Here is a 27500-nt window from a genome sequence, read left to right as displayed (position 1 = left end):
AGTGTGTGTGTGATAGTGAGTGTGTGAGAGAGTATGTGCATGTGAGAGAGAGAGTGTGTGTGAGAGAGACAGAAAGAGGGAGAATATGTGTGTGTGAGAGGGAGAGAGTGTGTTTGTGTGTGGGTGTGAGAGACAGATAGAGTGTGTGTGTGCATGTGCATGTGAGAGAGTGAGTGTGTGTGTGTGTGTGTGTGCGAGAGTGAGACTGTGTATGAGGGATTGTTGCTGAGTGTGAATGCAAGGGAGCTGCAGAAATGCGGAATTGCATTTTGTGTCTGCACAAGAGCAAGGTGACTAATTGTACAGAGTGAGAAAGACATCTGGAAGGGCATCTGCAGCAGCTTGTCAGGATGGCCGAGTGGTCTAAGGCGCCAGACTTAAGGAATGTTAGTCCTTGCTCTGCATCTGGGCTTGTGAATTCTGGTCCCTTTCTAGGGGCGTGGGTTCAAATCCCACTCCTGACATTCTCCCCTTTTCCCCAAACAAACCTTCCCACACCCACACACTTCCCCCAAATTTCACAGCTTCTTGGAGAGGAGTCACTCCCCCTTCACAAAGATGGAAGAATCCAACCCCTCCATTTCAAAGATAAGGCTGAGGCATTTGCAACAATTTTGTGTGAGCGTGTGAGAGAGGGAGCGTTTATGTGAGTGAGTGTGTTTGTGACAGAGAGAGGGCTAATTTTTATGTGTGTGAGAGAGTGTGCTTGTGTGTGAGAGAGAGAGTGTGTGCATGTGAGAGAGTGTGTGTGTGTGTGAGAGAGTGTATGTGTGTTTGTGTGTGAGAGAGAGAGGAAGAATTTGTTAGTGTGTGTGAGAAAGAGCGTGTGTGTGAGAGAGAGTGTGTGTGTAAGAGAGAGTGTGTGTTTGTGTGAGTGTGTGTGTGAGAGTGTGGGTTTGTGTGAGAGAGAGAGTGTGTGTGAGAGAGTGTGTGAGAGGGTCTGTGTGAGAGAGTGTGTGTGTGTGTGTGAGAGGGAGTGTGTGTGTCAGTGTGTGTGAGAGGGTGTGTGAGAGAGAGAGAGTGTGTGTGTGTGAGAGAGAGTGGGTGTCTATGAGGGATTGTTGCTGAGTGTGAATGCAAGGGAGCTGCAGAAATGCGGAATTGCATTTTGTGTCTGCACAAGAGCAAGGTGACTAATTGTACAGAGTGAGAAAGACATCTGGAAGGGCATCTGCAGCAGCTTGTCAGGATGGCCGAGTGGTCTAAGGCGCCAGACTCAAGGAGTGTTAGTCCTTGCTCTGCATCTGGGCTTGTGAATTCTGGTCCCTTCCTAGGGGCGTGGGTTCAAATCCCACTCCTGACATTCTCCACTTTTCCTCAAACAAACCTTCCCACACCCACACAATGCCCCCAAATTTCACAGCTTCTTGGAGAGGAGTCACTCCCCCTTCACAAAGATGGAAGAATCCAACCCCTCCGTTTAAAAGATAAGGCTGAGGCATTTGCAGCAATATTGTGTGAGAGAGGGAGCGTTTATGTGAGTGAGTGTGTTTGTGACAGAGAGAGGGTGAATTTTTATGTGTGTGAGAGAGTGTGCTTGTGTGTGAGAGAGAGAGTGTGTGTGTGAGAGGGAGGGAGAGTGTGTGTGTGTGAGAGAGAGTATTATGTGTGTGAGAGAGTGTGTGTGTGAGTTTGTGTGTGAGAGAGTGTGTGTATATGGGAGAGATAGAGTGTGTTTGTGAGAGTGTGTGTGTGCGTGTGTGAGAGAGATAAAGTGTATGTGTGAGTGTGAGAGAGAGTGTGTGTGTGAGAGAGAGAGAGATAGGGTGTGTATATGTGTGTGAGAGAGAGTGAATTTGTATGTGTCTGTGCGAGAGAGACAGAGAGAGCATGAGTCTGTGTGTGAGAGAGAGTGTGTGTCTGTGTGTCTGTGTATGACAGTGTGTGTGAGAGAGAATGTGTGTGAGAGAGAGTGTGTCTGTGAGAGAGAGTGCGTGTGTGTGTGTATGTGAGAGAGAGTGTGTTTGTGTGTGGGTGTGAGAGACAGATAGAGAGTGTGTGAGTGTGTGTGCATGTGAGAGAGAGTGTATATGTGTGTGAGAGAGATTGTGTGTGCATGTGAGTGTTTGGGTGTGTGTGTGAGAGAGAGAGTGCGTGTGTGTGAGAGAGAGTGTGTGTTTGTGAGAGAGAGTGTGTATGTCTACATGTGTTTGTGTGTGAGAGAGAGAGTGTGTCTGTGAGAGAGTGTATATGTGTGGATAGAGAGAGAGAGCATGTGTGTGTGAGAGAGAGTGTGTGTTTGTGAGAGAGAGAGAGTATGTGTGTGAGAGAGAGTGCATGTGTGTGAGAGAGAGGGTGTGTGTGTGTGTGAGAGAGAGAGAGAGAGTGCGTGTGTGTGAGAAAGAGTGTGTGTGAGGGAGAGAGAGTGTATGTGTGCATGTGAGAGAGTGTGTGTGTTTGTGTGAGAGAGAGAGGAAGAATTTGTTAGTGTGTGTGAGAGAGAGTGTGTGTGAGAGAGAGTGTGTGTTTGTGTGAGAGAGTGTGTGTGTGAGAGTGTGGGTTTGTGTGAGAGAGAGTGTGTGTGTGTGTGTGTGAGACAGAAAGAGTGTGTGTGTGAGAGAGAGAGAAAGCGCGTGTGTGAGAGAGAGAGTGTGTGTGTATGTGTGAGAGAGAGAAAGAGAGAATTTTTGTGTGTGTGCGTGAGAGAGTGTGTTTTTGTGTGAGTGTGTTTGTGTGTGTGTGAGACAGAAAGAGTATGTGTGTGTGAGAGAGAGTGAGAGAGCGTGAGTGTGTCATGTGAGAGAGTGAGTGTGTGTGAGAGAGTGACAGTGTGTGTGTGATAGTGAGTGTGTGAGAGAGTATGTGCATGTGAGAGAGAGAGTGTGTGTGAGAGAGACAGAAAGAGGGAGAATATGTGTGTGTGAGAGGGAGAGAGTGTGTTTGTGTGTGGGTGTGAGAGACAGATAGAGTGTGTGTGTGCATGTGCATGTGAGAGAGTGAGTGTGTGTGTGTGTGTGAGTGCGAGAGTGAGACTGTGTATGAGGGATTGTTGCTGAGTGTGAATGCAAGGGAGCTGCAGAAATGCGGAATTGCATTTTGTGTCTGCACAAGAGCAAGGTGACTAATTGTACAGAGTGAGAAAGACATCTGGAAGGGCATCTGCAGCAGCTTGTCAGGATGGCCGAGTGGTCTAAGGCGCCAGACTTAAGGAATGTTAGTCCTTGCTCTGCATCTGGGCTTGTGAATTCTGGTCCCTTTCTAGGGGCGTGGGTTCAAATCCCACTCCTGACATTCTCCCCTTTTCCCCAAACAAACCTTCCCACACCCACACACTGCCCCCAAATTTCACAGCTTCTTGGAGAGGAGTCACTCCCCCTTCACAAAGATGGAAGAATCCAACCCCTCGGTTTCAAAGATAAGGCTGAGGCATTTGCAGCAATATTGTGTGAGAGAGGGAGCGTTTATGTGAGTGAGTGCGTTTGTGACAGAGAGAGGGTGAATTTTTATGTGTGTGAGAGAGTGTGCTTGTGTGTGAGAGAGAGAGTGTGTGTGTGAGAGGGAGGGAGAGTGTGTGTGTGTGAGAGAGAGTATTATGTGTGTGAGAGAGTGTGTGTGTGAGTTTGTGTGTGAGAGAGTGTGTGTATGTGGGAGAGATAGAGTGTGTTTGTGAGAGTGTGTGTGTGTGTGTGTGTGTGAGAGAGATAAAGTGTATGTGTGAGTGTGAGAGAGAGTGTGTGTGTGAGAGAGAGAGATAGGGTGTGTATATGTGTGTGTGTGTGTGAGAGAGAGTGTGTGTTTGTGAGAGAGAGAGAGTATGTGTGTGAGAGAGAGTGCATGTGTGTGAGAGAGAGGGTGTGTGTGTGTGTGAGAGAGAGAGAGAGAGTGCGTGTGTGTGAGAAAGAGTGTGTGTGAGGGAGAGAGAGTGTATGTGTGCATGTGAGAGAGTGTGTGTGTTTGTGTGAGAGAGAGAGGAAGAATTTGTTAGTGTGTGTGAGAGAGAGTGTGTGTGAGAGAGAGTGTGTGTTTGTGTGAGAGAGTGTGTGTGTGAGAGTGTGGGTTTGTGTGAGAGAGAGTGTGTGTGTGTGTGAGACAGAAAGAGTGTGTGTGTGAGAGAGAGTGTGTGTGAGAGAGAGTGTGTGTTTGTGTGAGAGAGTGTGTGTGTGAGAGTGTGGGTTTGTGTGAGAGAGAGTGTGTGTGTGTGTGAGACAGAAAGAGTGTGTGTGTGAGAGAGAGAGAAAGCGCGTGTGTGAGAGAGAGAGTGTGTGTGTATGTGTGAGAGAGAGAAAGAGAGAATTTTTGTGTGTGTGCGTGAGAGAGTGTGTTTTTGTGTGAGTGTGTTTGTGTGTGTGTGAGACAGAAAGAGTATGTGTGTGTGAGAGAGAGTGAGAGAGCGTGAGTGTGTCATGTGAGAGAGTGAGTGTGTGTGAGAGAGTGACAGTGTGTGTGTGATAGTGAGTGTGTGAGAGAGTATGTGCATGTGAGAGAGAGAGTGTGTGTGAGAGAGACAGAAAGAGGGAGAATATGTGTGTGTGAGAGGGAGAGAGTGTGTTTGTGTGTGGGTGTGAGAGACAGATCGAGTGTGTGTGTGCATGTGCATGTGAGAGAGTGAGTGTGTGTGTGTGTGTGTGTGCGAGAGTGAGACTGTGTATGAGGGATTGTTGCTGAGTGTGAATGCAAGGGAGCTGCAGAAATGCGGAATTGCATTTTGTGTCTGCACAAGAGCAAGGTGACTAATTGTACAGAGTGAGAAAGACATCTGGAAGGGCATCTGCAGCAGCTTGTCAGGATGGCCGAGTGGTCTAAGGCGCCAGACTTAAGGAATGTTAGTCCTTGCTCTGCATCTGGGCTTGTGAATTCTGGTCCCTTTCTAGGGGCGTGGGTTCAAATCCCACTCCTGACATTCTCCCCTTTTCCCCAAACAAACCTTCCCACACCCACACACTTCCCCCAAATTTCACAGCTTCTTGGAGAGGAGTCACTCCCCCTTCACAAAGATGGAAGAATCCAACCCCTCCATTTCAAAGATAAGGCTGAGGCATTTGCAACAATTTTGTGTGAGCGTGTGAGAGAGGGAGCGTTTATGTGAGTGAGTGTGTTTGTGACAGAGAGAGGGCTAATTTTTATGTGTGTGAGAGAGTGTGCTTGTGTGTGAGAGAGAGAGTGTGTGCATGTGAGAGAGTGTGTGTGTGTGTGAGAGAGTGTATGTGTGTTTGTGTGTGAGAGAGAGAGGAAGAATTTGTTAGTGTGTGTGAGAAAGAGCGTGTGTGTGAGAGAGAGTGTGTGTGTAAGAGAGAGTGTGTGTTTGTGTGAGTGTGTGTGTGAGAGTGTGGGTTTGTGTGAGAGAGAGAGTGTGTGTGAGAGAGTGTGTGAGAGGGTCTGTGTGAGAGAGTGTGTGTGTGTGTGTGAGAGGGAGTGTGTGTGTCAGTGTGTGTGAGAGGGTGTGTGAGAGAGAGAGAGTGTGTGTGTGTGAGAGAGAGTGGGTGTCTATGAGGGATTGTTGCTGAGTGTGAATGCAAGGGAGCTGCAGAAATGCGGAATTGCATTTTGTGTCTGCACAAGAGCAAGGTGACTAATTGTACAGAGTGAGAAAGACATCTGGAAGGGCATCTGCAGCAGCTTGTCAGGATGGCCGAGTGGTCTAAGGCGCCAGACTCAAGGAGTGTTAGTCCTTGCTCTGCATCTGGGCTTGTGAATTCTGGTCCCTTCCTAGGGGCGTGGGTTCAAATCCCACTCCTGACATTCTCCACTTTTCCTCAAACAAACCTTCCCACACCCACACAATGCCCCCAAATTTCACAGCTTCTTGGAGAGGAGTCACTCCCCCTTCACAAAGATGGAAGAATCCAACCCCTCCGTTTAAAAGATAAGGCTGAGGCATTTGCAGCAATATTGTGTGAGAGAGGGAGCGTTTATGTGAGTGAGTGTGTTTGTGACAGAGAGAGGGTGAATTTTTATGTGTGTGAGAGAGTGTGCTTGTGTGTGAGAGAGAGAGTGTGTGTGTGAGAGGGAGGGAGAGTGTGTGTGTGTGAGAGAGAGTATTATGTGTGTGAGAGAGTGTGTGTGTGAGTTTGTGTGTGAGAGAGTGTGTGTATATGGGAGAGATAGAGTGTGTTTGTGAGAGTGTGTGTGTGCGTGTGTGAGAGAGATAAAGTGTATGTGTGAGTGTGAGAGAGAGTGTGTGTGTGAGAGAGAGAGAGATAGGGTGTGTATATGTGTGTGAGAGAGAGTGAATTTGTATGTGTCTGTGCGAGAGAGACAGAGAGAGCATGAGTCTGTGTGTGAGAGAGAGTGTGTGTCTGTGTGTCTGTGTATGACAGTGTGTGTGAGAGAGAATGTGTGTGAGAGAGAGTGTGTCTGTGAGAGAGAGTGCGTGTGTGTGTGTATGTGAGAGAGAGTGTGTTTGTGTGTGGGTGTGAGAGACAGATAGAGAGTGTGTGAGTGTGTGTGCATGTGAGAGAGAGTGTATATGTGTGTGAGAGAGATTGTGTGTGCATGTGAGTGTTTGGGTGTGTGTGTGAGAGAGAGAGTGCGTGTGTGTGAGAGAGAGTGTGTGTTTGTGAGAGAGAGTGTGTATGTCTACATGTGTTTGTGTGTGAGAGAGAGAGTGTGTCTGTGAGAGAGTGTATATGTGTGGATAGAGAGAGAGAGCATGTGTGTGTGAGAGAGAGTGTGTGTTTGTGAGAGAGAGAGAGTATGTGTGTGAGAGAGAGTGCATGTGTGTGAGAGAGAGGGTGTGTGTGTGTGTGAGAGAGAGAGAGAGAGTGCGTGTGTGTGAGAAAGAGTGTGTGTGAGGGAGAGAGAGTGTATGTGTGCATGTGAGAGAGTGTGTGTGTTTGTGTGAGAGAGAGAGGAAGAATTTGTTAGTGTGTGTGAGAGAGAGTGTGTGTGAGAGAGAGTGTGTGTTTGTGTGAGAGAGTGTGTGTGTGAGAGTGTGGGTTTGTGTGAGAGAGAGTGTGTGTGTGTGTGTGTGAGACAGAAAGAGTGTGTGTGTGAGAGAGAGAGAAAGCGCGTGTGTGAGAGAGAGAGTGTGTGTGTATGTGTGAGAGAGAGAAAGAGAGAATTTTTGTGTGTGTGCGTGAGAGAGTGTGTTTTTGTGTGAGTGTGTTTGTGTGTGTGTGAGACAGAAAGAGTATGTGTGTGTGAGAGAGAGTGAGAGAGCGTGAGTGTGTCATGTGAGAGAGTGAGTGTGTGTGAGAGAGTGACAGTGTGTGTGTGATAGTGAGTGTGTGAGAGAGTATGTGCATGTGAGAGAGAGAGTGTGTGTGAGAGAGACAGAAAGAGGGAGAATATGTGTGTGTGAGAGGGAGAGAGTGTGTTTGTGTGTGGGTGTGAGAGACAGATAGAGTGTGTGTGTGCATGTGCATGTGAGAGAGTGAGTGTGTGTGTGTGTGTGAGTGCGAGAGTGAGACTGTGTATGAGGGATTGTTGCTGAGTGTGAATGCAAGGGAGCTGCAGAAATGCGGAATTGCATTTTGTGTCTGCACAAGAGCAAGGTGACTAATTGTACAGAGTGAGAAAGACATCTGGAAGGGCATCTGCAGCAGCTTGTCAGGATGGCCGAGTGGTCTAAGGCGCCAGACTTAAGGAATGTTAGTCCTTGCTCTGCATCTGGGCTTGTGAATTCTGGTCCCTTTCTAGGGGCGTGGGTTCAAATCCCACTCCTGACATTCTCCCCTTTTCCCCAAACAAACCTTCCCACACCCACACACTGCCCCCAAATTTCACAGCTTCTTGGAGAGGAGTCACTCCCCCTTCACAAAGATGGAAGAATCCAACCCCTCGGTTTCAAAGATAAGGCTGAGGCATTTGCAGCAATATTGTGTGAGAGAGGGAGCGTTTATGTGAGTGAGTGCGTTTGTGACAGAGAGAGGGTGAATTTTTATGTGTGTGAGAGAGTGTGCTTGTGTGTGAGAGAGAGAGTGTGTGTGTGAGAGGGAGGGAGAGTGTGTGTGTGTGAGAGAGAGTATTATGTGTGTGAGAGAGTGTGTGTGTGAGTTTGTGTGTGAGAGAGTGTGTGTATGTGGGAGAGATAGAGTGTGTTTGTGAGAGTGTGTGTGTGTGTGTGTGTGTGAGAGAGATAAAGTGTATGTGTGAGTGTGAGAGAGAGTGTGTGTGTGAGAGAGAGAGATAGGGTGTGTATATGTGTGTGTGTGTGTGAGAGAGAGTGTGTGTTTGTGAGAGAGAGAGAGTATGTGTGTGAGAGAGAGTGCATGTGTGTGAGAGAGAGGGTGTGTGTGTGTGTGAGAGAGAGAGAGAGAGTGCGTGTGTGTGAGAAAGAGTGTGTGTGAGGGAGAGAGAGTGTATGTGTGCATGTGAGAGAGTGTGTGTGTTTGTGTGAGAGAGAGAGGAAGAATTTGTTAGTGTGTGTGAGAGAGAGTGTGTGTGAGAGAGAGTGTGTGTTTGTGTGAGAGAGTGTGTGTGTGAGAGTGTGGGTTTGTGTGAGAGAGAGTGTGTGTGTGTGTGAGACAGAAAGAGTGTGTGTGTGAGAGAGAGTGTGTGTGAGAGAGAGTGTGTGTTTGTGTGAGAGAGTGTGTGTGTGAGAGTGTGGGTTTGTGTGAGAGAGAGTGTGTGTGTGTGTGAGACAGAAAGAGTGTGTGTGTGAGAGAGAGAGAAAGCGCGTGTGTGAGAGAGAGAGTGTGTGTGTATGTGTGAGAGAGAGAAAGAGAGAATTTTTGTGTGTGTGCGTGAGAGAGTGTGTTTTTGTGTGAGTGTGTTTGTGTGTGTGTGAGACAGAAAGAGTATGTGTGTGTGAGAGAGAGTGAGAGAGCGTGAGTGTGTCATGTGAGAGAGTGAGTGTGTGTGAGAGAGTGACAGTGTGTGTGTGATAGTGAGTGTGTGAGAGAGTATGTGCATGTGAGAGAGAGAGTGTGTGTGAGAGAGACAGAAAGAGGGAGAATATGTGTGTGTGAGAGGGAGAGAGTGTGTTTGTGTGTGGGTGTGAGAGACAGATCGAGTGTGTGTGTGCATGTGCATGTGAGAGAGTGAGTGTGTGTGTGTGTGTGTGTGCGAGAGTGAGACTGTGTATGAGGGATTGTTGCTGAGTGTGAATGCAAGGGAGCTGCAGAAATGCGGAATTGCATTTTGTGTCTGCACAAGAGCAAGGTGACTAATTGTACAGAGTGAGAAAGACATCTGGAAGGGCATCTGCAGCAGCTTGTCAGGATGGCCGAGTGGTCTAAGGCGCCAGACTTAAGGAATGTTAGTCCTTGCTCTGCATCTGGGCTTGTGAATTCTGGTCCCTTTCTAGGGGCGTGGGTTCAAATCCCACTCCTGACATTCTCCCCTTTTCCCCAAACAAACCTTCCCACACCCACACACTTCCCCCAAATTTCACAGCTTCTTGGAGAGGAGTCACTCCCCCTTCACAAAGATGGAAGAATCCAACCCCTCCATTTCAAAGATAAGGCTGAGGCATTTGCAACAATTTTGTGTGAGCGTGTGAGAGAGGGAGCGTTTATGTGAGTGAGTGTGTTTGTGACAGAGAGAGGGCTAATTTTTATGTGTGTGAGAGAGTGTGCTTGTGTGTGAGAGAGAGAGTGTGTGCATGTGAGAGAGTGTGTGTGTGTGTGAGAGAGTGTATGTGTGTTTGTGTGTGAGAGAGAGAGGAAGAATTTGTTAGTGTGTGTGAGAAAGAGCGTGTGTGTGAGAGAGAGTGTGTGTGTAAGAGAGAGTGTGTGTTTGTGTGAGTGTGTGTGTGAGAGTGTGGGTTTGTGTGAGAGAGAGAGTGTGTGTGAGAGAGTGTGTGAGAGGGTCTGTGTGAGAGAGTGTGTGTGTGTGTGTGAGAGGGAGTGTGTGTGTCAGTGTGTGTGAGAGGGTGTGTGAGAGAGAGAGAGTGTGTGTGTGTGAGAGAGAGTGGGTGTCTATGAGGGATTGTTGCTGAGTGTGAATGCAAGGGAGCTGCAGAAATGCGGAATTGCATTTTGTGTCTGCACAAGAGCAAGGTGACTAATTGTACAGAGTGAGAAAGACATCTGGAAGGGCATCTGCAGCAGCTTGTCAGGATGGCCGAGTGGTCTAAGGCGCCAGACTCAAGGAGTGTTAGTCCTTGCTCTGCATCTGGGCTTGTGAATTCTGGTCCCTTCCTAGGGGCGTGGGTTCAAATCCCACTCCTGACATTCTCCACTTTTCCTCAAACAAACCTTCCCACACCCACACAATGCCCCCAAATTTCACAGCTTCTTGGAGAGGAGTCACTCCCCCTTCACAAAGATGGAAGAATCCAACCCCTCGGTTTAAAAGATAAGGCTGAGGCATTTGCAGCAATATTGTGTGAGAGAGGGAGCGTTTATGTGAGTGAGTGTGTTTGTGACAGAGAGAGGGTGAATTTTTATGTGTGTGAGAGAGTGTGCTTGTGTGTGAGAGAGAGAGTGTGTGTGTGAGAGGGAGGGAGAGTGTGTGTGTGTGAGAGAGAGTATTATGTGTGTGAGAGAGTGTGTGTGTGAGTTTGTGTGTGAGAGAGTGTGTGTATATGGGAGAGATAGAGTGTGTTTGTGAGAGTGTGTGTGTGCGTGTGTGAGAGAGATAAAGTGTATGTGTGAGTGTGAGAGAGAGTGTGTGTGTGAGAGAGAGAGAGATAGGGTGTGTATATGTGTGTGAGAGAGAGTGAATTTGTATGTGTCTGTGCGAGAGAGACAGAGAGAGCATGAGTCTGTGTGTGAGAGAGAGTGTGTGTCTGTGTGTCTGTGTATGACAGTGTGTGTGAGAGAGAATGTGTGTGAGAGAGAGTGTGTCTGTGAGAGAGAGTGCGTGTGTGTGTGTATGTGAGAGAGAGTGTGTTTGTGTGTGGGTGTGAGAGACAGATAGAGAGTGTGTGAGTGTGTGTGCATGTGAGAGAGAGTGTATATGTGTGTGAGAGAGATTGTGTGTGCATGTGAGTGTTTGGGTGTGTGTGTGAGAGAGAGAGTGCGTGTGTGTGAGAGAGAGTGTGTGTTTGTGAGAGAGAGTGTGTATGTCTACATGTGTTTGTGTGTGAGAGAGAGAGTGTGTCTGTGAGAGAGTGTATATGTGTGGATAGAGAGAGAGAGCATGTGTGTGTGAGAGAGAGTGTGTGTTTGTGAGAGAGAGAGAGTATGTGTGTGAGAGAGAGTGCATGTGTGTGAGAGAGAGGGTGTGTGTGTGTGTGAGAGAGAGAGAGAGAGTGCGTGTGTGTGAGAAAGAGTGTGTGTGAGGGAGAGAGAGTGTATGTGTGCATGTGAGAGAGTGTGTGTGTTTGTGTGAGAGAGAGAGGAAGAATTTGTTAGTGTGTGTGAGAGAGAGTGTGTGTGTGAGAGAGAGTGTGTGTTTGTGTGAGAGAGTGTGTGTGTGAGAGTGTGGGTTTGTGTGAGAGAGAGTGTGTGTGTGTGTGTGTGAGACAGAAAGAGTGTGTGTGTGAGAGAGAGAGAAAGCGCGTGTGTGAGAGAGAGAGTGTGTGTGTATGTGTGAGAGAGAGAAAGAGAGAATTTTTGTGTGTGTGCGTGAGAGAGTGTGTTTTTGTGTGAGTGTGTTTGTGTGTGTGTGAGACAGAAAGAGTATGTGTGTGTGAGAGAGAGTGAGAGAGCGTGAGTGTGTCATGTGAGAGAGTGAGTGTGTGTGAGAGAGTGACAGTGTGTGTGTGATAGTGAGTGTGTGAGAGAGTATGTGCATGTGAGAGAGAGAGTGTGTGTGAGAGAGACAGAAAGAGGGAGAATATGTGTGTGTGAGAGGGAGAGAGTGTGTTTGTGTGTGGGTGTGAGAGACAGATAGAGTGTGTGTGTGCATGTGCATGTGAGAGAGTGAGTGTGTGTGTGTGTGTGTGTGCGAGAGTGAGACTGTGTATGAGGGATTGTTGCTGAGTGTGAATGCAAGGGAGCTGCAGAAATGCGGAATTGCATTTTGTGTCTGCACAAGAGCAAGGTGACTAATTGTACAGAGTGAGAAAGACATCTGGAAGGGCATCTGCAGCAGCTTGTCAGGATGGCCGAGTGGTCTAAGGCGCCAGACTTAAGGAATGTTAGTCCTTGCTCTGCATCTGGGCTTGTGAATTCTGGTCCCTTTCTAGGGGCGTGGGTTCAAATCCCACTCCTGACATTCTCCCCTTTTCCCCAAACAAACCTTCCCACACCCACACACTGCCCCCAAATTTCACAGCTTCTTGGAGAGGAGTCACTCCCCCTTCACAAAGATGGAAGAATCCAACCCCTCGGTTTCAAAGATAAGGCTGAGGCATTTGCAACAATTTTGTGTGAGCGTGTGAGAGAGGGAGCGTTTATGTGAGTGAGTGTGTTTGTGACAGAGAGAGGGCTAATTTTTATGTGTGTGAGAGAGTGTGCTTGTGTGTGAGAGAGAGAGTGTGTGCATGTGAGAGAGTGTGTGTGTGTGTGAGAGAGTGTTTGTGTGTTTGTGTGTGAGAGAGAGAGGAAGAATTTGTTAGTGTGTGTGAGAAAGAGCGTGTGTGTGAGAGAGAGTGTGTGTGTAAGAGAGAGTGTGTGTTTGTGTGAGAGAGTGTGTGTGTGAGAGTGTGGGTTTGTGTGAGAGAGAGAGTGTGTGTGAGAGAGTGTGTGAGAGGGTCTGTGTGAGAGAGTGTGTGTGTGTGTGAGAGGGAGTGTGTGTGTGTGTGTGTGTTAGAGGGTGTGTGAGAGAGAGAGAGTGTGTGTGTGTGAGAGAGAGTGGGTGTCTATGAGGGATTGTTGCTGAGTGTGAATGCAAGGGAGCTGCAGAAATGCGGAATTGCATTTTGTGTCTGCACAAGAGCAAGGTGACTAATTGTACAGAGTGAGAAAGACATCTGGAAGAGCATCTGCAGCAGCTTGTCAGGATGGCCGAGTGGTCTAAGGCGCCAGACTCAAGGAGTGTTAGTCCTTGCTCTGCATCTGGGCTTGTGAATTCTGGTCCTTTCCTAGGGGCGTGGGTTCAAATCCCACTCCTGACATTCTCCACTTTTCCTCAAACAAACCTTCCCACACCCACACAATGCCCCCAAATTTCATAGCTTCTTGGAGAGGAGTCACTCCCCCTTCACAAAGATGGAAGAATCCAACCCCTCGGTTTAAAAGATAAGGCTGAGGCATTTGCAGCAATATTGTGTGAGAGAGGGAGCGTTTATGTGAGTGAGTGTGTTTGTGACAGAGAGAGGGTGAATTTTTATGTGTGTGAGAGAGTGTGCTTGTGTGTGAGAGAGAGAGTGTGTGTGTGAGAGGGAGGGAGAGTGTGTGTGTGTGAGAGAGAGTATTATGTGTGTGAGAGAGTGTGTGTGTGAGTTTGTGTGTGAGAGAATGTGTGTATATGGGAGAGATAGAGTGTGTTTGTGAGAGTGTGTGTGTGTGTGTGTGAGAGAGATAAAGTGTATGTGTGAGTGTGAGAGAGAGTGTGTGTGTGAGAGAGAGAGAGATAGGGTGTGTATATGTGTGTGAGAGAGAGTGAATTTGTATGTGTCTGTGCGAGAGAGACAGAGAGAGCATGAGTCTGTGTGTGAGAGAGAGTGTGTGTCTGTGTGTCTGTGTATGACAGTGTGTGTGAGAGAGAATGTGTGTGAGAGAGAATGTGTGTGAGAGAGAGTGTGTCTGTGAGAGAGAGTGCGTGTGTGTGTGTATGTGAGAGAGAGTGTGTTTGTGTGTGGGTGTGAGAGACAGATAGAGAGTGTGTGAGTGTGTGTGCATGTGAGAGAGAGTGTATATGTGTGTGAGAGAGATTGTGTGTGCATGTGAGTGTTTGGGTGTGTGTGTGAGAGAGAGAGTGCGTGTGTGTGAGAGAGAGTGTGTGTTTGTGAGAGAGAGTGTGTATGTCTACATGTGTTTGTGTGTGAGAGAGAGAGTGTGTCTGTGAGAGAGTGTATATGTGTGGATAGAGAGAGAGAGCATGTGTGTGTGAGAGAGAGTGTGTGTTTGTGAGAGAGAGAGAGTATGTGTGTGAGAGAGAGTGCATGTGTGTGAGAGAGAGGGTGTGTGTGTGTGTGAGAGAGAGAGAGAGAGTGCGTGTGTGTGAGAAAGAGTGTGTGTGAGGGAGAGAGAGTGTATGTGTGCATGTGAGAGAGTGTGTGTGTTTGTGTGAGAGAGAGAGGAAGAATTTGTTAGTGTGTGTGAGAGAGAGTGTGTGTTTGTGAGAGAGAGTGTGTATGTCTACATGTGTTTGTGTGTGAGAGAGAGAGTGTGTCTGTGAGAGAGTGTATATGTGTGGATAGAGAGAGAGATCATGTGTGTGTGAGAGAGAGTGTGTGTTTGTGAGAGAGAGAGTATGTGTGTGAGAGAGAGTGCATGTGTGTGAGAGAGAGGGTGTGTGTGTGTGTGAGAGAGAGAGAGAGAGTGCGTGTGTGTGAGAAAGAGTGTGTGTGAGGGAGAGAGAGTGTATGTGTGCATGTGAGAGAGTGTGTGTGTTTGTGTGAGAGAGAGAGGAAGAATTTGTTAGTGTGTGTGAGAGAGAGTGTGTGTGTGAGAGAGAGTGTGTGTTTGTGTGAGAGAGTGTGTGTGTGAGAGTGTGGGTTTGTGTGAGAGAGTGTGTGTGTGTGTGTGTGAGACAGAAAGAGTGTGTGTGTGAGAGAGAGAGAAAGCACGTGTGTGAGAGAGAGAGTGTGTGTGTATGTGTGAGAGAGAGAAAGAGAGAATTTTTGTGTGTGTGCGTGAGAGAGTGTGTTTTTGTGTGAGTGTGTTTGTGTGTGTGTGAGACAGAAAGAGTATGTGTGTGTGAGAGAGAGTGAGAGAGCGTGAGTGTGTCATGTGAGAGAGTGAGTGTGTGTGAGAGAGTGACAGTGTGTGTGTGATAGTGAGTGTGTGAGAGAGTATGTGCATGTGAGAGAGAGAGTGTGTGTGAGAGAGACAGAAAGAGGGAGAATATGTGTGTGTGAGAGGGAGAGAGTGTGTTTGTGTGTGGGTGTGAGAGACAGATAGAGTGTGTGTGTGCATGTGCATGTGAGAGAGTGAGTGTGTGTTTGTGTGTGTGCGAGAGTGAGACTGTGTATGAGGGATTGTTGCTGAGTGTGAATGCAAGGGAGCTGCAGAAATGCGGAATTGCATTTTGTGTCTGCACAAGAGCAAGGTGACTAATTGTACAGAGTGAGAAAGACATCTGGAAGGGTATCTGCAGCAGCTTGTCAGGATGGCCGAGTGGTCTAAGGCGCCAGACTCAAGGAGTGTTAGTCCTTGCTCTGCATCTGGGCTTGTGAATTCTGGTCCCTTCCTAGGGGCGTGGGTTCAAATCCCACTCCTGACATTCTCCACTTTTCCTCAAACAAACCTTCCCACACCCACACAATGCCCCCAAATTTCACAGCTTCTTGGAGAGGAGTCACTCCCCCTTCACAAAGATGGAAGAATCCAACCCCTCGGTTTAAAAGATAAGGCTGAGGCATTTGCAGCAATATTGTGTGAGAGAGGGAGCGTTTATGTGAGTGAGTGTGTTTGTGACAGAGAGAGGGTGAATTTTTATGTGTGTGAGAGAGTGTGCTTGTGTGTGAGAGAGAGAGTGTGTGTGTGAGAGGGAGGGAGAGTGTGTGTGTGTGAGAGAGAGTATTATGTGTGTGAGAGAGTGTGTGTGTGAGTTTGTGTGTGAGAGAGTGTGTGTATGTGGGAGAGATAGAGTGTGTTTGTGAGAGTGTGTGTGTGTGTGTGTGTGTGAGAGAGATAAAGTGTATGTGTGAGTGTGAGAGAGAGTGTGTGTGTGAGAGAGAGAGATAGGGTGTGTATATGTGTGTGTGTGTGTGAGAGAGAGTGTGTGTTTGTGAGAGAGAGAGAGTATGTGTGTGAGAGAGAGTGCATGTGTGTGAGAGAGAGGGTGTGTGTGTGTGTGAGAGAGAGAGAGAGAGTGCGTGTGTGTGAGAAAGAGTGTGTGTGAGGGAGAGAGAGTGTATGTGTGCATGTGAGAGAGTGTGTGTGTTTGTGTGAGAGAGAGAGGAAGAATTTGTTAGTGTGTGTGAGAGAGAGTGTGTGTGAGAGAGAGTGTGTGTTTGTGTGAGAGAGTGTGTGTGTGAGAGTGTGGGTTTGTGTGAGAGAGAGTGTGTGTGTGTGTGAGACAGAAAGAGTGTGTGTGTGAGAGAGAGTGTGTGTGAGAGAGAGTGTGTGTTTGTGTGAGAGAGTGTGTGTGTGAGAGTGTGGGTTTGTGTGAGAGAGAGTGTGTGTGTGTGTGAGACAGAAAGAGTGTGTGTGTGAGAGAGAGAGAAAGCGCGTGTGTGAGAGAGAGAGTGTGTGTGTATGTGTGAGAGAGAGAAAGAGAGAATTTTTGTGTGTGTGCGTGAGAGAGTGTGTTTTTGTGTGAGTGTGTTTGTGTGTGTGTGAGACAGAAAGAGTATGTGTGTGTGAGAGAGAGTGAGAGAGCGTGAGTGTGTCATGTGAGAGAGTGAGTGTGTGTGAGAGAGTGACAGTGTGTGTGTGATAGTGAGTGTGTGAGAGAGTATGTGCATGTGAGAGAGAGAGTGTGTGTGAGAGAGACAGAAAGAGGGAGAATATGTGTGTGTGAGAGGGAGAGAGTGTGTTTGTGTGTGGGTGTGAGAGACAGATAGAGTGTGTGTGTGCATGTGCATGTGAGAGAGTGAGTGTGTGTGTGTGTGTGTGTGCGAGAGTGAGACTGTGTATGAGGGATTGTTGCTGAGTGTGAATGCAAGGGAGCTGCAGAAATGCGGAATTGCATTTTGTGTCTGCACAAGAGCAAGGTGACTAATTGTACAGAGTGAGAAAGACATCTGGAAGGGCATCTGCAGCAGCTTGTCAGGATGGCCGAGTGGTCTAAGGCGCCAGACTTAAGGAATGTTAGTCCTTGCTCTGCATCTGGGCTTGTGAATTCTGGTCCCTTTCTAGGGGCGTGGGTTCAAATCCCACTCCTGACATTCTCCCCTTTTCCCCAAACAAACCTTCCCACACCCACACACTTCCCCCAAATTTCACAGCTTCTTGGAGAGGAGTCACTCCCCCTTCACAAAGATGGAAGAATCCAACCCCTCCATTTCAAAGATAAGGCTGAGGCATTTGCAACAATTTTGTGTGAGCGTGTGAGAGAGGGAGCGTTTATGTGAGTGAGTGTGTTTGTGACAGAGAGAGGGCTAATTTTTATGTGTGTGAGAGAGTGTGCTTGTGTGTGAGAGAGAGAGTGTGTGCATGTGAGAGAGTGTGTGTGTGTGTGAGAGAGTGTATGTGTGTTTGTGTGTGAGAGAGAGAGGAAGAATTTGTTAGTGTGTGTGAGAAAGAGCGTGTGTGTGAGAGAGAGTGTGTGTGTAAGAGAGAGTGTGTGTTTGTGTGAGTGTGTGTGTGAGAGTGTGGGTTTGTGTGAGAGAGAGAGTGTGTGTGAGAGAGTGTGTGAGAGGGTCTGTGTGAGAGAGTGTGTGTGTGTGTGTGAGAGGGAGTGTGTGTGTCAGTGTGTGTGAGAGGGTGTGTGAGAGAGAGAGAGTGTGTGTGTGTGAGAGAGAGTGGGTGTCTATGAGGGATTGTTGCTGAGTGTGAATGCAAGGGAGCTGCAGAAATGCGGAATTGCATTTTGTGTCTGCACAAGAGCAAGGTGACTAATTGTACAGAGTGAGAAAGACATCTGGAAGGGCATCTGCAGCAGCTTGTCAGGATGGCCGAGTGGTCTAAGGCGCCAGACTCAAGGAGTGTTAGTCCTTGCTCTGCATCTGGGCTTGTGAATTCTGGTCCCTTCCTAGGGGCGTGGGTTCAAATCCCACTCCTGACATTCTCCACTTTTCCTCAAACAAACCTTCCCACACCCACACAATGCCCCCAAATTTCACAGCTTCTTGGAGAGGAGTCACTCCCCCTTCACAAAGATGGAAGAATCCAACCCCTCCGTTTAAAAGATAAGGCTGAGGCATTTGCAGCAATATTGTGTGAGAGAGGGAGCGTTTATGTGAGTGAGTGTGTTTGTGACAGAGAGAGGGTGAATTTTTATGTGTGTGAGAGAGTGTGCTTGTGTGTGAGAGAGAGAGTGTGTGTGTGAGAGGGAGGGAGAGTGTGTGTGTGTGAGAGAGAGTATTATGTGTGTGAGAGAGTGTGTGTGTGAGTTTGTGTGTGAGAGAGTGTGTGTATATGGGAGAGATAGAGTGTGTTTGTGAGAGTGTGTGTGTGCGTGTGTGAGAGAGATAAAGTGTATGTGTGAGTGTGAGAGAGAGTGTGTGTGTGAGAGAGAGAGAGATAGGGTGTGTATATGTGTGTGAGAGAGAGTGAATTTGTATGTGTCTGTGCGAGAGAGACAGAGAGAGCATGAGTCTGTGTGTGAGAGAGAGTGTGTGTCTGTGTGTCTGTGTATGACAGTGTGTGTGAGAGAGAATGTGTGTGAGAGAGAGTGTGTCTGTGAGAGAGAGTGCGTGTGTGTGTGTATGTGAGAGAGAGTGTGTTTGTGTGTGGGTGTGAGAGACAGATAGAGAGTGTGTGAGTGTGTGTGCATGTGAGAGAGAGTGTATATGTGTGTGAGAGAGATTGTGTGTGCATGTGAGTGTTTGGGTGTGTGTGTGAGAGAGAGAGTGCGTGTGTGTGAGAGAGAGTGTGTGTTTGTGAGAGAGAGTGTGTATGTCTACATGTGTTTGTGTGTGAGAGAGAGAGTGTGTCTGTGAGAGAGTGTATATGTGTGGATAGAGAGAGAGAGCATGTGTGTGTGAGAGAGAGTGTGTGTTTGTGAGAGAGAGAGAGTATGTGTGTGAGAGAGAGTGCATGTGTGTGAGAGAGAGGGTGTGTGTGTGTGTGAGAGAGAGAGAGAGAGTGCGTGTGTGTGAGAAAGAGTGTGTGTGAGGGAGAGAGAGTGTATGTGTGCATGTGAGAGAGTGTGTGTGTTTGTGTGAGAGAGAGAGGAAGAATTTGTTAGTGTGTGTGAGAGAGAGTGTGTGTTTGTGAGAGAGAGTGTGTATGTCTACATGTGTTTGTGTGTGAGAGAGAGAGTGTGTCTGTGAGAGAGTGTATATGTGTGGATAGAGAGAGAGATCATGTGTGTGTGAGAGAGAGTGTGTGTTTGTGAGAGAGAGAGAGTATGTGTGTGAGAGAGAGTGCATGTGTGTGAGAGAGAGGGTGTGTGTGTGTGTGAGAGAGAGAGAGAGAGTGCGTGTGTGTGAGAAAGAGTGTGTGTGAGGGAGAGAGAGTGTATGTGTGCATGTGAGAGAGTGTGTGTGTTTGTGTGAGAGAGAGAGGAAGAATTTGTTAGTGTGTGTGAGAGAGAGTGTGTGTGTGAGAGAGAGTGTGTGTTTGTGTGAGAGAGTGTGTGTGTGAGAGTGTGGGTTTGTGTGAGAGAGTGTGTGTGTGTGTGTGTGAGACAGAAAGAGTGTGTGTGTGAGAGAGAGAGAAAGCACGTGTGTGAGAGAGAGAGTGTGTGTGTATGTGTGAGAGAGAGAAAGAGAGAATTTTTGTGTGTGTGCGTGAGAGAGTGTGTTTTTGTGTGAGTGTGTTTGTGTGTGTGTGAGACAGAAAGAGTATGTGTGTGTGAGAGAGAGTGAGAGAGCGTGAGTGTGTCATGTGAGAGAGTGAGTGTGTGTGAGAGAGTGACAGTGTGTGTGTGATAGTGAGTGTGTGAGAGAGTATGTGCATGTGAGAGAGAGAGTGTGTGTGAGAGAGACAGAAAGAGGGAGAATATGTGTGTGTGAGAGGGAGAGAGTGTGTTTGTGTGTGGGTGTGAGAGACAGATAGAGTGTGTGTGTGCATGTGCATGTGAGAGAGTGAGTGTGTGTTTGTGTGTGTGCGAGAGTGAGACTGTGTATGAGGGATTGTTGCTGAGTGTGAATGCAAGGGAGCTGCAGAAATGCGGAATTGCATTTTGTGTCTGCACAAGAGCAAGGTGACTAATTGTACAGAGTGAGAAAGACATCTGGAAGGGTATCTGCAGCAGCTTGTCAGGATGGCCGAGTGGTCTAAGGCGCCAGACTCAAGGAGTGTTAGTCCTTGCTCTGCATCTGGGCTTGTGAATTCTGGTCCCTTCCTAGGGGCGTGGGTTCAAATCCCACTCCTGACATTCTCCACTTTTCCTCAAACAAACCTTCCCACACCCACACAATGCCCCCAAATTTCACAGCTTCTTGGAGAGGAGTCACTCCCCCTTCACAAAGATGGAAGAATCCAACCCCTCGGTTTAAAAGATAAGGCTGAGGCATTTGCAGCAATATTGTGTGAGAGAGGGAGCGTTTATGTGAGTGAGTGTGTTTGTGACAGAGAGAGGGTGAATTTTTATGTGTGTGAGAGAGTGTGCTTGTGTGTGAGAGAGAGAGTGTGTGTGTGAGAGGGAGGGAGAGTGTGTGTGTGTGAGAGAGAGTATTATGTGTGTGAGAGAGTGTGTGTGTGAGTTTGTGTGTGAGAGAGTGTGTGTATATGGGAGAGATAGAGTGTGTTTGTGAGAGTGTGTGTGTGTGTGAGAGAGAGATAAAGTGTATGTGTGAGTGTGAGAGAGAGTGTGTGTGTGAGAGAGAGAGATAGGGTGTGTATATGTGTGTGAGAGAGAGTGAATTTGTATGTGTCTGTGCGAGAGAGACAGAGAGAGCATGAGTCTGTGTGTGAGAGAGAGTGTGTGTCTGTGTGTCTGTGTATGACAGTGTGTGTGAGAGAGAATGTGTGTGAGAGAGAATGTGTGTGAGGGAGAGTGTGTCTGTGAGAGAGAGTGCGTGTGTGTGTGTATGTGAGAGAGAGTGTGTTTGTGTGTGGGTGTGAGAGACAGATAGAGAGTGTGTGAGTGTGTGTGCATGTGAGAGAGAGTGTATATGTGTGTGAGAGAGATTGTGTGCATGTGAGTGTTTGGGTGTGTGTGTGAGAGAGAGAGTGCGTGTGTGTGAGAGAGAGTGTGTGTTTGTGAGAGAGAGTGTGTATGTCTACATGTGTTTGTGTGTGAGAGAGAGAGTGTGTCTGTGAGAGAGTGTATATGTGTGGATAGAGAGAGAGAGCATGTGTGTGTGAGAGAGAGTGTGTGTTTGTGAGAGAGAGAGAGTATGTGTGTGAGAGAGAGTGCATGTGTGTGAGAGAGAGGGTGTGTGTGTGTGTGAGAGAGAGAGAGAGAGTGCGTGTGTGTGAGAAAGAGTGTGTGTGAGGGAGAGAGAGTGTATGTGTGCATGTGAGAGAGTGTGTGTGTTTGTGTGAGAGAGAGAGGAAGAATTTGTTAGTGTGTGTGAGAGAGAGTGTGTGTGAGAGAGAGTGTGTGTTTGTGTGAGAGAGTGTGTGTGTGAGAGTGTGGGTTTGTGTGAGAGAGAGTGTGTGTGTGTGTGAGACAGAAAGAGTGTGTGTGTGAGAGAGAGTGTGTGTGAGAGAGAGTGTGTGTTTGTGTGAGAGAGTGTGTGTGTGAGAGTGTGGGTTTGTGTGAGAGAGAGTGTGTGTGTGTGTGAGACAGAAAGAGTGTGTGTGTGAGAGAGAGAGAAAGCGCGTGTGTGAGAGAGAGAGTGTGTGTGTATGTGTGAGAGAGAGAAAGAGAGAATTTTTGTGTGTGTGCGTGAGAGAGTGTGTTTTTGTGTGAGTGTGTTTGTGTGTGTGTGAGACAGAAAGAGTATGTGTGTGTGAGAGAGAGTGAGAGAGCGTGAGTGTGTCATGTGAGAGAGTGAGTGTGTGTGAGAGAGTGACAGTGTGTGTGTGATAGTGAGTGTGTGAGAGAGTATGTGCATGTGAGAGAGAGAGTGTGTGTGAGAGAGACAGAAAGAGGGAGAATATGTGTGTGTGAGAGGGAGAGAGTGTGTTTGTGTGTGGGTGTGAGAGACAGATAGAGTGTGTGTGTGCATGTGCATGTGAGAGAGTGAGTGTGTGTGTGTGTGTGTGTGCGAGAGTGAGACTGTGTATGAGGGATTGTTGCTGAGTGTGAATGCAAGGGAGCTGCAGAAATGCGGAATTGCATTTTGTGTCTGCACAAGAGCAAGGTGACTAATTGTACAGAGTGAGAAAGACATCTGGAAGGGCATCTGCAGCAGCTTGTCAGGATGGCCGAGTGGTCTAAGGCGCCAGCCTTAAGGAATGTTAGTCCTTGCTCTGCATCTGGGCTTGTGAATTCTGGTCCCTTTCTAGGGGCGTGGGTTCAAATCCCACTCCTGACATTCTCCCCTTTTCCCCAAACAAACCTTCCCACACCCACACACTTCCCCCAAATTTCACAGCTTCTTGGAGAGGAGTCACTCCCCCTTCACAAAGATGGAAGAATCCAACCCCTCCATTTCAAAGATAAGGCTGAGGCATTTGCAACAATTTTGTGTGAGCGTGTGAGAGAGGGAGCGTTTATGTGAGTGAGTGTGTTTGTGACAGAGAGAGGGCTAATTTTTATGTGTGTGAGAGAGTGTGCTTGTGTGTGAGAGAGAGAGTGTGTGCATGTGAGAGAGTGTGTGTGTGTGTGAGAGAGTGTATGTGTGTTTGTGTGTGAGAGAGAGAGGAAGAATTTGTTAGTGTGTGTGAGAAAGAGCGTGTGTGTGAGAGAGAGTGTGTGTGTAAGAGAGAGTGTGTGTTTGTGTGAGTGTGTGTGTGAGAGTGTGGGTTTGTGTGAGAGAGAGAGTGTGTGTGAGAGAGTGTGTGAGAGGGTCTGTGTGAGAGAGTGTGTGTGTGTGTGTGAGAGGGAGTGTGTGTGTCAGTGTGTGTGAGAGGGTGTGTGAGAGAGAGAGAGTGTGTGTGTGTGAGAGAGAGTGGGTGTCTATGAGGGATTGTTGCTGAGTGTGAATGCAAGGGAGCTGCAGAAATGCGGAATTGCATTTTGTGTCTGCACAAGAGCAAGGTGACTAATTGTACAGAGTGAGAAAGACATCTGGAAGGGCATCTGCAGCAGCTTGTCAGGATGGCCGAGTGGTCTAAGGCGCCAGACTCAAGGAGTGTTAGTCCTTGCTCTGCATCTGGGCTTGTGAATTCTGGTCCCTTCCTAGGGGCGTGGGTTCAAATCCCACTCCTGACATTCTCCACTTTTCCTCAAACAAACCTTCCCACACCCACACAATGCCCCCAAATTTCACAGCTTCTTGGAGAGGAGTCACTCCCCCTTCACAAAGATGGAAGAATCCAACCCCTCCGTTTAAAAGATAAGGCTGAGGCATTTGCAGCAATATTGTGTGAGAGAGGGAGCGTTTATGTGAGTGAGTGTGTTTGTGACAGAGAGAGGGTGAATTTTTATGTGTGTGAGAGAGTGTGCTTGTGTGTGAGAGAGAGAGTGTGTGTGTGAGAGGGAGGGAGAGTGTGTGTGTGTGAGAGAGAGTATTATGTGTGTGAGAGAGTGTGTGTGTGAGTTTGTGTGTGAGAGAGTGTGTGTATATGGGAGAGATAGAGTGTGTTTGTGAGAGTGTGTGTGTGCGTGTGTGAGAGAGATAAAGTGTATGTGTGAGTGTGAGAGAGAGTGTGTGTGTGAGAGAGAGAGAGATAGGGTGTGTATATGTGTGTGAGAGAGAGTGAATTTGTATGTGTCTGTGCGAGAGAGACAGAGAGAGCATGAGTCTGTGTGTGAGAGAGAGTGTGTGTCTGTGTGTCTGTGTATGACAGTGTGTGTGAGAGAGAATGTGTGTGAGAGAGAGTGTGTCTGTGAGAGAGAGTGCGTGTGTGTGTGTATGTGAGAGAGAGTGTGTTTGTGTGTGGGTGTGAGAGACAGATAGAGAGTGTGTGAGTGTGTGTGCATGTGAGAGAGAGTGTATATGTGTGTGAGAGAGATTGTGTGTGCATGTGAGTGTTTGGGTGTGTGTGTGAGAGAGAGAGTGCGTGTGTGTGAGAGAGAGTGTGTGTTTGTGAGAGAGAGTGTGTATGTCTACATGTGTTTGTGTGTGAGAGAGAGAGTGTGTCTGTGAGAGAGTGTATATGTGTGGATAGAGAGAGAGAGCATGTGTGTGTGAGAGAGAGTGTGTGTTTGTGAGAGAGAGAGAGTATGTGTGTGAGAGAGAGTGCATGTGTGTGAGAGAGAGGGTGTGTGTGTGTGTGAGAGAGAGAGAGAGAGTGCGTGTGTGTGAGAAAGAGTGTGTGTGAGGGAGAGAGAGTGTATGTGTGCATGTGAGAGAGTGTGTGTGTTTGTGTGAGAGAGAGAGGAAGAATTTGTTAGTGTGTGTGAGAGAGAGTGTGTGTGTGAGAGAGAGTGTGTGTTTGTGTGAGAGAGTGTGTGTGTGAGAGTGTGGGTTTGTGTGAGAGAGAGTGTGTGTGTGTGTGTGTGAGACAGAAAGAGTGTGTGTGTGAGAGAGAGAGAAAGCGCGTGTGTGAGAGAGAGAGTGTGTGTGTATGTGTGAGAGAGAGAAAGAGAGAATTTTTGTGTGTGTGCGTGAGAGAGTGTGTTTTTGTGTGAGTGTGTTTGTGTGTGTGTGAGACAGAAAGAGTATGTGTGTGTGAGAGAGAGTGAGAGAGCGTGAGTGTGTCATGTGAGAGAGTGAGTGTGTGTGAGAGAGTGACAGTGTGTGTGTGATAGTGAGTGTGTGAGAGAGTATGTGCATGTGAGAGAGAGAGTGTGTGTGAGAGAGACAGAAAGAGGGAGAATATGTGTGTGTGAGAGGGAGAGAGTGTGTTTGTGTGTGGGTGTGAGAGACAGATAGAGTGTGTGTGTGCATGTGCATGTGAGAGAGTGAGTGTGTGTGTGTGTGTGTGTGCGAGAGTGAGACTGTGTATGAGGGATTGTTGCTGAGTGTGAATGCAAGGGAGCTGCAGAAATGCGGAATTGCATTTTGTGTCTGCACAAGAGCAAGGTGACTAATTGTACAGAGTGAGAAAGACATCTGGAAGGGCATCTGCAGCAGCTTGTCAGGATGGCCGAGTGGTCTAAGGCGCCAGACTTAAGGAATGTTAGTCCTTGCTCTGCATCTGGGCTTGTGAATTCTGGTCCCTTTCTAGGGGCGTGGGTTCAAATCCCACTCCTGACATTCTCCCCTTTTCCCCAAACAAACCTTCCCACACCCACACACTGCCCCCAAATTTCACAGCTTCTTGGAGAGGAGTCACTCCCCCTTCACAAAGATGGAAGAATCCAACCCCTCGGTTTCAAAGATAAGGCTGAGGCATTTGCAACAATTTTGTGTGAGCGTGTGAGAGAGGGAGCGTTTATGTGAGTGAGTGTGTTTGTGACAGAGAGAGGGCTAATTTTTATGTGTGTGAGAGAGTGTGCTTGTGTGTGAGAGAGAGAGTGTGTGCATGTGAGAGAGTGTGTGTGTGTGTGAGAGAGTGTTTGTGTGTTTGTGTGTGAGAGAGAGAGGAAGAATTTGTTAGTGTGTGTGAGAAAGAGCGTGTGTGTGAGAGAGAGTGTGTGTGTAAGAGAGAGTGTGTGTTTGTGTGAGAGAGTGTGTGTGTGAGAGTGTGGGTTTGTGTGAGAGAGAGAGTGTGTGTGAGAGAGTGTGTGAGAGGGTCTGTGTGAGAGAGTGTGTGTGTGTGTGAGAGGGAGTGTGTGTGTGTGTGTGTGTTAGAGGGTGTGTGAGAGAGAGAGAGTGTGTGTGTGTGAGAGAGAGTGGGTGTCTATGAGGGATTGTTGCTGAGTGTGAATGCAAGGGAGCTGCAGAAATGCGGAATTGCATTTTGTGTCTGCACAAGAGCAAGGTGACTAATTGTACAGAGTGAGAAAGACATCTGGAAGAGCATCTGCAGCAGCTTGTCAGGATGGCCGAGTGGTCTAAGGCGCCAGACTCAAGGAGTGTTAGTCCTTGCTCTGCATCTGGGCTTGTGAATTCTGGTCCCTTCCTAGGGGCGTGGGTTCAAATCCCACTCCTGACATTCTCCACTTTTCCTCAAACAAACCTTCCCACACCCACACAATGCCCCCAAATTTCATAGCTTCTTGGAGAGGAGTCACTCCCCCTTCACAAAGATGGAAGAATCCAACCCCTCGGTTTAAAAGATAAGGCTGAGGCATTTGCAGCAATATTGTGTGAGAGAGGGAGCGTTTATGTGAGTGAGTGTGTTTGTGACAGAGAGAGGGTGAATTTTTATGTGTGTGAGAGAGTGTGCTTGTGTGTGAGAGAGAGAGTGTGTGTGTGAGAGGGAGGGAGAGTGTGTGTGTGTGAGAGAGAGTATTATGTGTGTGAGAGAGTGTGTGTGTGAGTTTGTGTGTGAGAGAATGTGTGTATATGGGAGAGATAGAGTGTGTTTGTGAGAGTGTGTGTGTGTGTGTGTGAGAGAGATAAAGTGTATGTGTGAGTGTGAGAGAGAGTGTGTGTGTGAGAGAGAGAGAGATAGGGTGTGTATATGTGTGTGAGAGAGAGTGAATTTGTATGTGTCTGTGCGAGAGAGACAGAGAGAGCATGAGTCTGTGTGTGAGAGAGAGTGTGTGTCTGTGTGTCTGTGTATGACAGTGTGTGTGAGAGAGAATGTGTGTGAGAGAGAATGTGTGTGAGAGAGAGTGTGTCTGTGAGAGAGAGTGCGTGTGTGTGTGTATGTGAGAGAGAGTGTGTTTGTGTGTGGGTGTGAGAGACAGATAGAGAGTGTGTGAGTGTGTGTGCATGTGAGAGAGAGTGTATATGTGTGTGAGAGAGATTGTGTGTGCATGTGAGTGTTTGGGTGTGTGTGTGAGAGAGAGAGTGCGTGTGTGTGAGAGAGAGTGTGTGTTTGTGAGAGAGAGTGTGTATGTCTACATGTGTTTGTGTGTGAGAGAGAGAGTGTGTCTGTGAGAGAGTGTATATGTGTGGATAGAGAGAGAGAGCATGTGTGTGTGAGAGAGAGTGTGTGTTTGTGAGAGAGAGAGAGTATGTGTGTGAGAGAGAGTGCATGTGTGTGAGAGAGAGGGTGTGTGTGTGTGTGAGAGAGAGAGAGAGAGTGCGTGTGTGTGAGAAAGAGTGTGTGTGAGGGAGAGAGAGTGTATGTGTGCATGTGAGAGAGTGTGTGTGTTTGTGTGAGAGAGAGAGGAAGAATTTGTTAGTGTGTGTGAGAGAGAGTGTGTGTTTGTGAGAGAGAGTGTGTATGTCTACATGTGTTTGTGTGTGAGAGAGAGAGTGTGTCTGTGAGAGAGTGTATATGTGTGGATAGAGAGAGAGATCATGTGTGTGTGAGAGAGAGTGTGTGTTTGTGAGAGAGAGAGAGTATGTGTGTGAGAGAGAGTGCATGTGTGTGAGAGAGAGGGTGTGTGTGTGTGTGAGAGAGAGAGAGAGAGTGCGTGTGTGTGAGAAAGAGTGTGTGTGAGGGAGAGAGAGTGTATGTGTGCATGTGAGAGAGTGTGTGTGTTTGTGTGAGAGAGAGAGGAAGAATTTGTTAGTGTGTGTGAGAGAGAGTGTGTGTGTGAGAGAGAGTGTGTGTTTGTGTGAGAGAGTGTGTGTGTGAGAGTGTGGGTTTGTGTGAGAGAGTGTGTGTGTGTGTGTGTGAGACAGAAAGAGTGTGTGTGTGAGAGAGAGAGAAAGCACGTGTGTGAGAGAGAGAGTGTGTGTGTATGTGTGAGAGAGAGAAAGAGAGAATTTTTGTGTGTGTGCGTGAGAGAGTGTGTTTTTGTGTGAGTGTGTTTGTGTGTGTGTGAGACAGAAAGAGTATGTGTGTGTGAGAGAGAGTGAGAGAGCGTGAGTGTGTCATGTGAGAGAGTGAGTGTGTGTGAGAGAGTGACAGTGTGTGTGTGATAGTGAGTGTGTGAGAGAGTATGTGCATGTGAGAGAGAGAGTGTGTGTGAGAGAGACAGAAAGAGGGAGAATATGTGTGTGTGAGAGGGAGAGAGTGTGTTTGTGTGTGGGTGTGAGAGACAGATAGAGTGTGTGTGTGCATGTGCATGTGAGAGAGTGAGTGTGTGTTTGTGTGTGTGCGAGAGTGAGACTGTGTATGAGGGATTGT

General features: G+C 47.8%; 18 non-coding genes across 18 annotated transcripts; all 18 read left to right on the top strand.

The window, feature by feature from the left end:
• The first annotated feature begins 344 nt into the window (after nucleotides 1-344).
• Nucleotides 345-464, top strand: trnal-uaa (transfer RNA leucine (anticodon UAA)). The gene is made up of 2 exons: nucleotides 345-382; nucleotides 419-464. It is a non-coding gene; the product is annotated as a tRNA-Leu (tRNA).
• Nucleotides 465-1183: 719 nt separating this feature from the next.
• Nucleotides 1184-1303, top strand: trnal-caa (transfer RNA leucine (anticodon CAA)). Its single transcript has 2 exons — nucleotides 1184-1221; nucleotides 1258-1303. It is a non-coding gene; the product is annotated as a tRNA-Leu (tRNA).
• Nucleotides 1304-3111: 1808 nt separating this feature from the next.
• On the top strand, nucleotides 3112-3231 carry trnal-uaa (transfer RNA leucine (anticodon UAA)). Its single transcript has 2 exons — nucleotides 3112-3149; nucleotides 3186-3231. It is a non-coding gene; the product is annotated as a tRNA-Leu (tRNA).
• A 1489-nt stretch (nucleotides 3232-4720) lies between these two features.
• On the top strand, nucleotides 4721-4840 carry trnal-uaa (transfer RNA leucine (anticodon UAA)). Its single transcript has 2 exons — nucleotides 4721-4758; nucleotides 4795-4840. It is a non-coding gene; the product is annotated as a tRNA-Leu (tRNA).
• A 719-nt stretch (nucleotides 4841-5559) lies between these two features.
• Nucleotides 5560-5679, top strand: trnal-caa (transfer RNA leucine (anticodon CAA)). Its single transcript has 2 exons — nucleotides 5560-5597; nucleotides 5634-5679. It is a non-coding gene; the product is annotated as a tRNA-Leu (tRNA).
• A 1808-nt stretch (nucleotides 5680-7487) lies between these two features.
• trnal-uaa (transfer RNA leucine (anticodon UAA)) lies at nucleotides 7488-7607 on the top strand. The gene is made up of 2 exons: nucleotides 7488-7525; nucleotides 7562-7607. It is a non-coding gene; the product is annotated as a tRNA-Leu (tRNA).
• A 1489-nt stretch (nucleotides 7608-9096) lies between these two features.
• Nucleotides 9097-9216, top strand: trnal-uaa (transfer RNA leucine (anticodon UAA)). The gene is made up of 2 exons: nucleotides 9097-9134; nucleotides 9171-9216. It is a non-coding gene; the product is annotated as a tRNA-Leu (tRNA).
• A 719-nt stretch (nucleotides 9217-9935) lies between these two features.
• On the top strand, nucleotides 9936-10055 carry trnal-caa (transfer RNA leucine (anticodon CAA)). The gene is made up of 2 exons: nucleotides 9936-9973; nucleotides 10010-10055. It is a non-coding gene; the product is annotated as a tRNA-Leu (tRNA).
• Nucleotides 10056-11865: 1810 nt separating this feature from the next.
• Nucleotides 11866-11985, top strand: trnal-uaa (transfer RNA leucine (anticodon UAA)). Its single transcript has 2 exons — nucleotides 11866-11903; nucleotides 11940-11985. It is a non-coding gene; the product is annotated as a tRNA-Leu (tRNA).
• Nucleotides 11986-12706: 721 nt separating this feature from the next.
• Nucleotides 12707-12826, top strand: trnal-caa (transfer RNA leucine (anticodon CAA)). The gene is made up of 2 exons: nucleotides 12707-12744; nucleotides 12781-12826. It is a non-coding gene; the product is annotated as a tRNA-Leu (tRNA).
• A 2153-nt stretch (nucleotides 12827-14979) lies between these two features.
• On the top strand, nucleotides 14980-15099 carry trnal-caa (transfer RNA leucine (anticodon CAA)). The gene is made up of 2 exons: nucleotides 14980-15017; nucleotides 15054-15099. It is a non-coding gene; the product is annotated as a tRNA-Leu (tRNA).
• Nucleotides 15100-16588: 1489 nt separating this feature from the next.
• Nucleotides 16589-16708, top strand: trnal-uaa (transfer RNA leucine (anticodon UAA)). Its single transcript has 2 exons — nucleotides 16589-16626; nucleotides 16663-16708. It is a non-coding gene; the product is annotated as a tRNA-Leu (tRNA).
• Nucleotides 16709-17427: 719 nt separating this feature from the next.
• trnal-caa (transfer RNA leucine (anticodon CAA)) lies at nucleotides 17428-17547 on the top strand. The gene is made up of 2 exons: nucleotides 17428-17465; nucleotides 17502-17547. It is a non-coding gene; the product is annotated as a tRNA-Leu (tRNA).
• A 2139-nt stretch (nucleotides 17548-19686) lies between these two features.
• On the top strand, nucleotides 19687-19806 carry trnal-caa (transfer RNA leucine (anticodon CAA)). The gene is made up of 2 exons: nucleotides 19687-19724; nucleotides 19761-19806. It is a non-coding gene; the product is annotated as a tRNA-Leu (tRNA).
• Nucleotides 19807-21736: 1930 nt separating this feature from the next.
• trnal-uaa (transfer RNA leucine (anticodon UAA)) lies at nucleotides 21737-21856 on the top strand. The gene is made up of 2 exons: nucleotides 21737-21774; nucleotides 21811-21856. It is a non-coding gene; the product is annotated as a tRNA-Leu (tRNA).
• A 719-nt stretch (nucleotides 21857-22575) lies between these two features.
• trnal-caa (transfer RNA leucine (anticodon CAA)) lies at nucleotides 22576-22695 on the top strand. Its single transcript has 2 exons — nucleotides 22576-22613; nucleotides 22650-22695. It is a non-coding gene; the product is annotated as a tRNA-Leu (tRNA).
• A 1810-nt stretch (nucleotides 22696-24505) lies between these two features.
• On the top strand, nucleotides 24506-24625 carry trnal-uaa (transfer RNA leucine (anticodon UAA)). Its single transcript has 2 exons — nucleotides 24506-24543; nucleotides 24580-24625. It is a non-coding gene; the product is annotated as a tRNA-Leu (tRNA).
• A 721-nt stretch (nucleotides 24626-25346) lies between these two features.
• trnal-caa (transfer RNA leucine (anticodon CAA)) lies at nucleotides 25347-25466 on the top strand. Its single transcript has 2 exons — nucleotides 25347-25384; nucleotides 25421-25466. It is a non-coding gene; the product is annotated as a tRNA-Leu (tRNA).
• The last annotated feature ends 2034 nt before the right edge of the window (nucleotides 25467-27500 follow it).

Source organism: Chiloscyllium plagiosum, unplaced genomic scaffold, assembly GCF_037043375.1.
Source record: "Chiloscyllium plagiosum isolate Xiang-an unplaced genomic scaffold, Cpla_swu_hap1 HiC_scaffold_24, whole genome shotgun sequence".
NCBI lineage: Eukaryota > Metazoa > Chordata > Chondrichthyes > Orectolobiformes > Hemiscylliidae > Chiloscyllium > Chiloscyllium plagiosum.
This window is presented reverse-complemented; position numbering and strand designations above follow the sequence as displayed.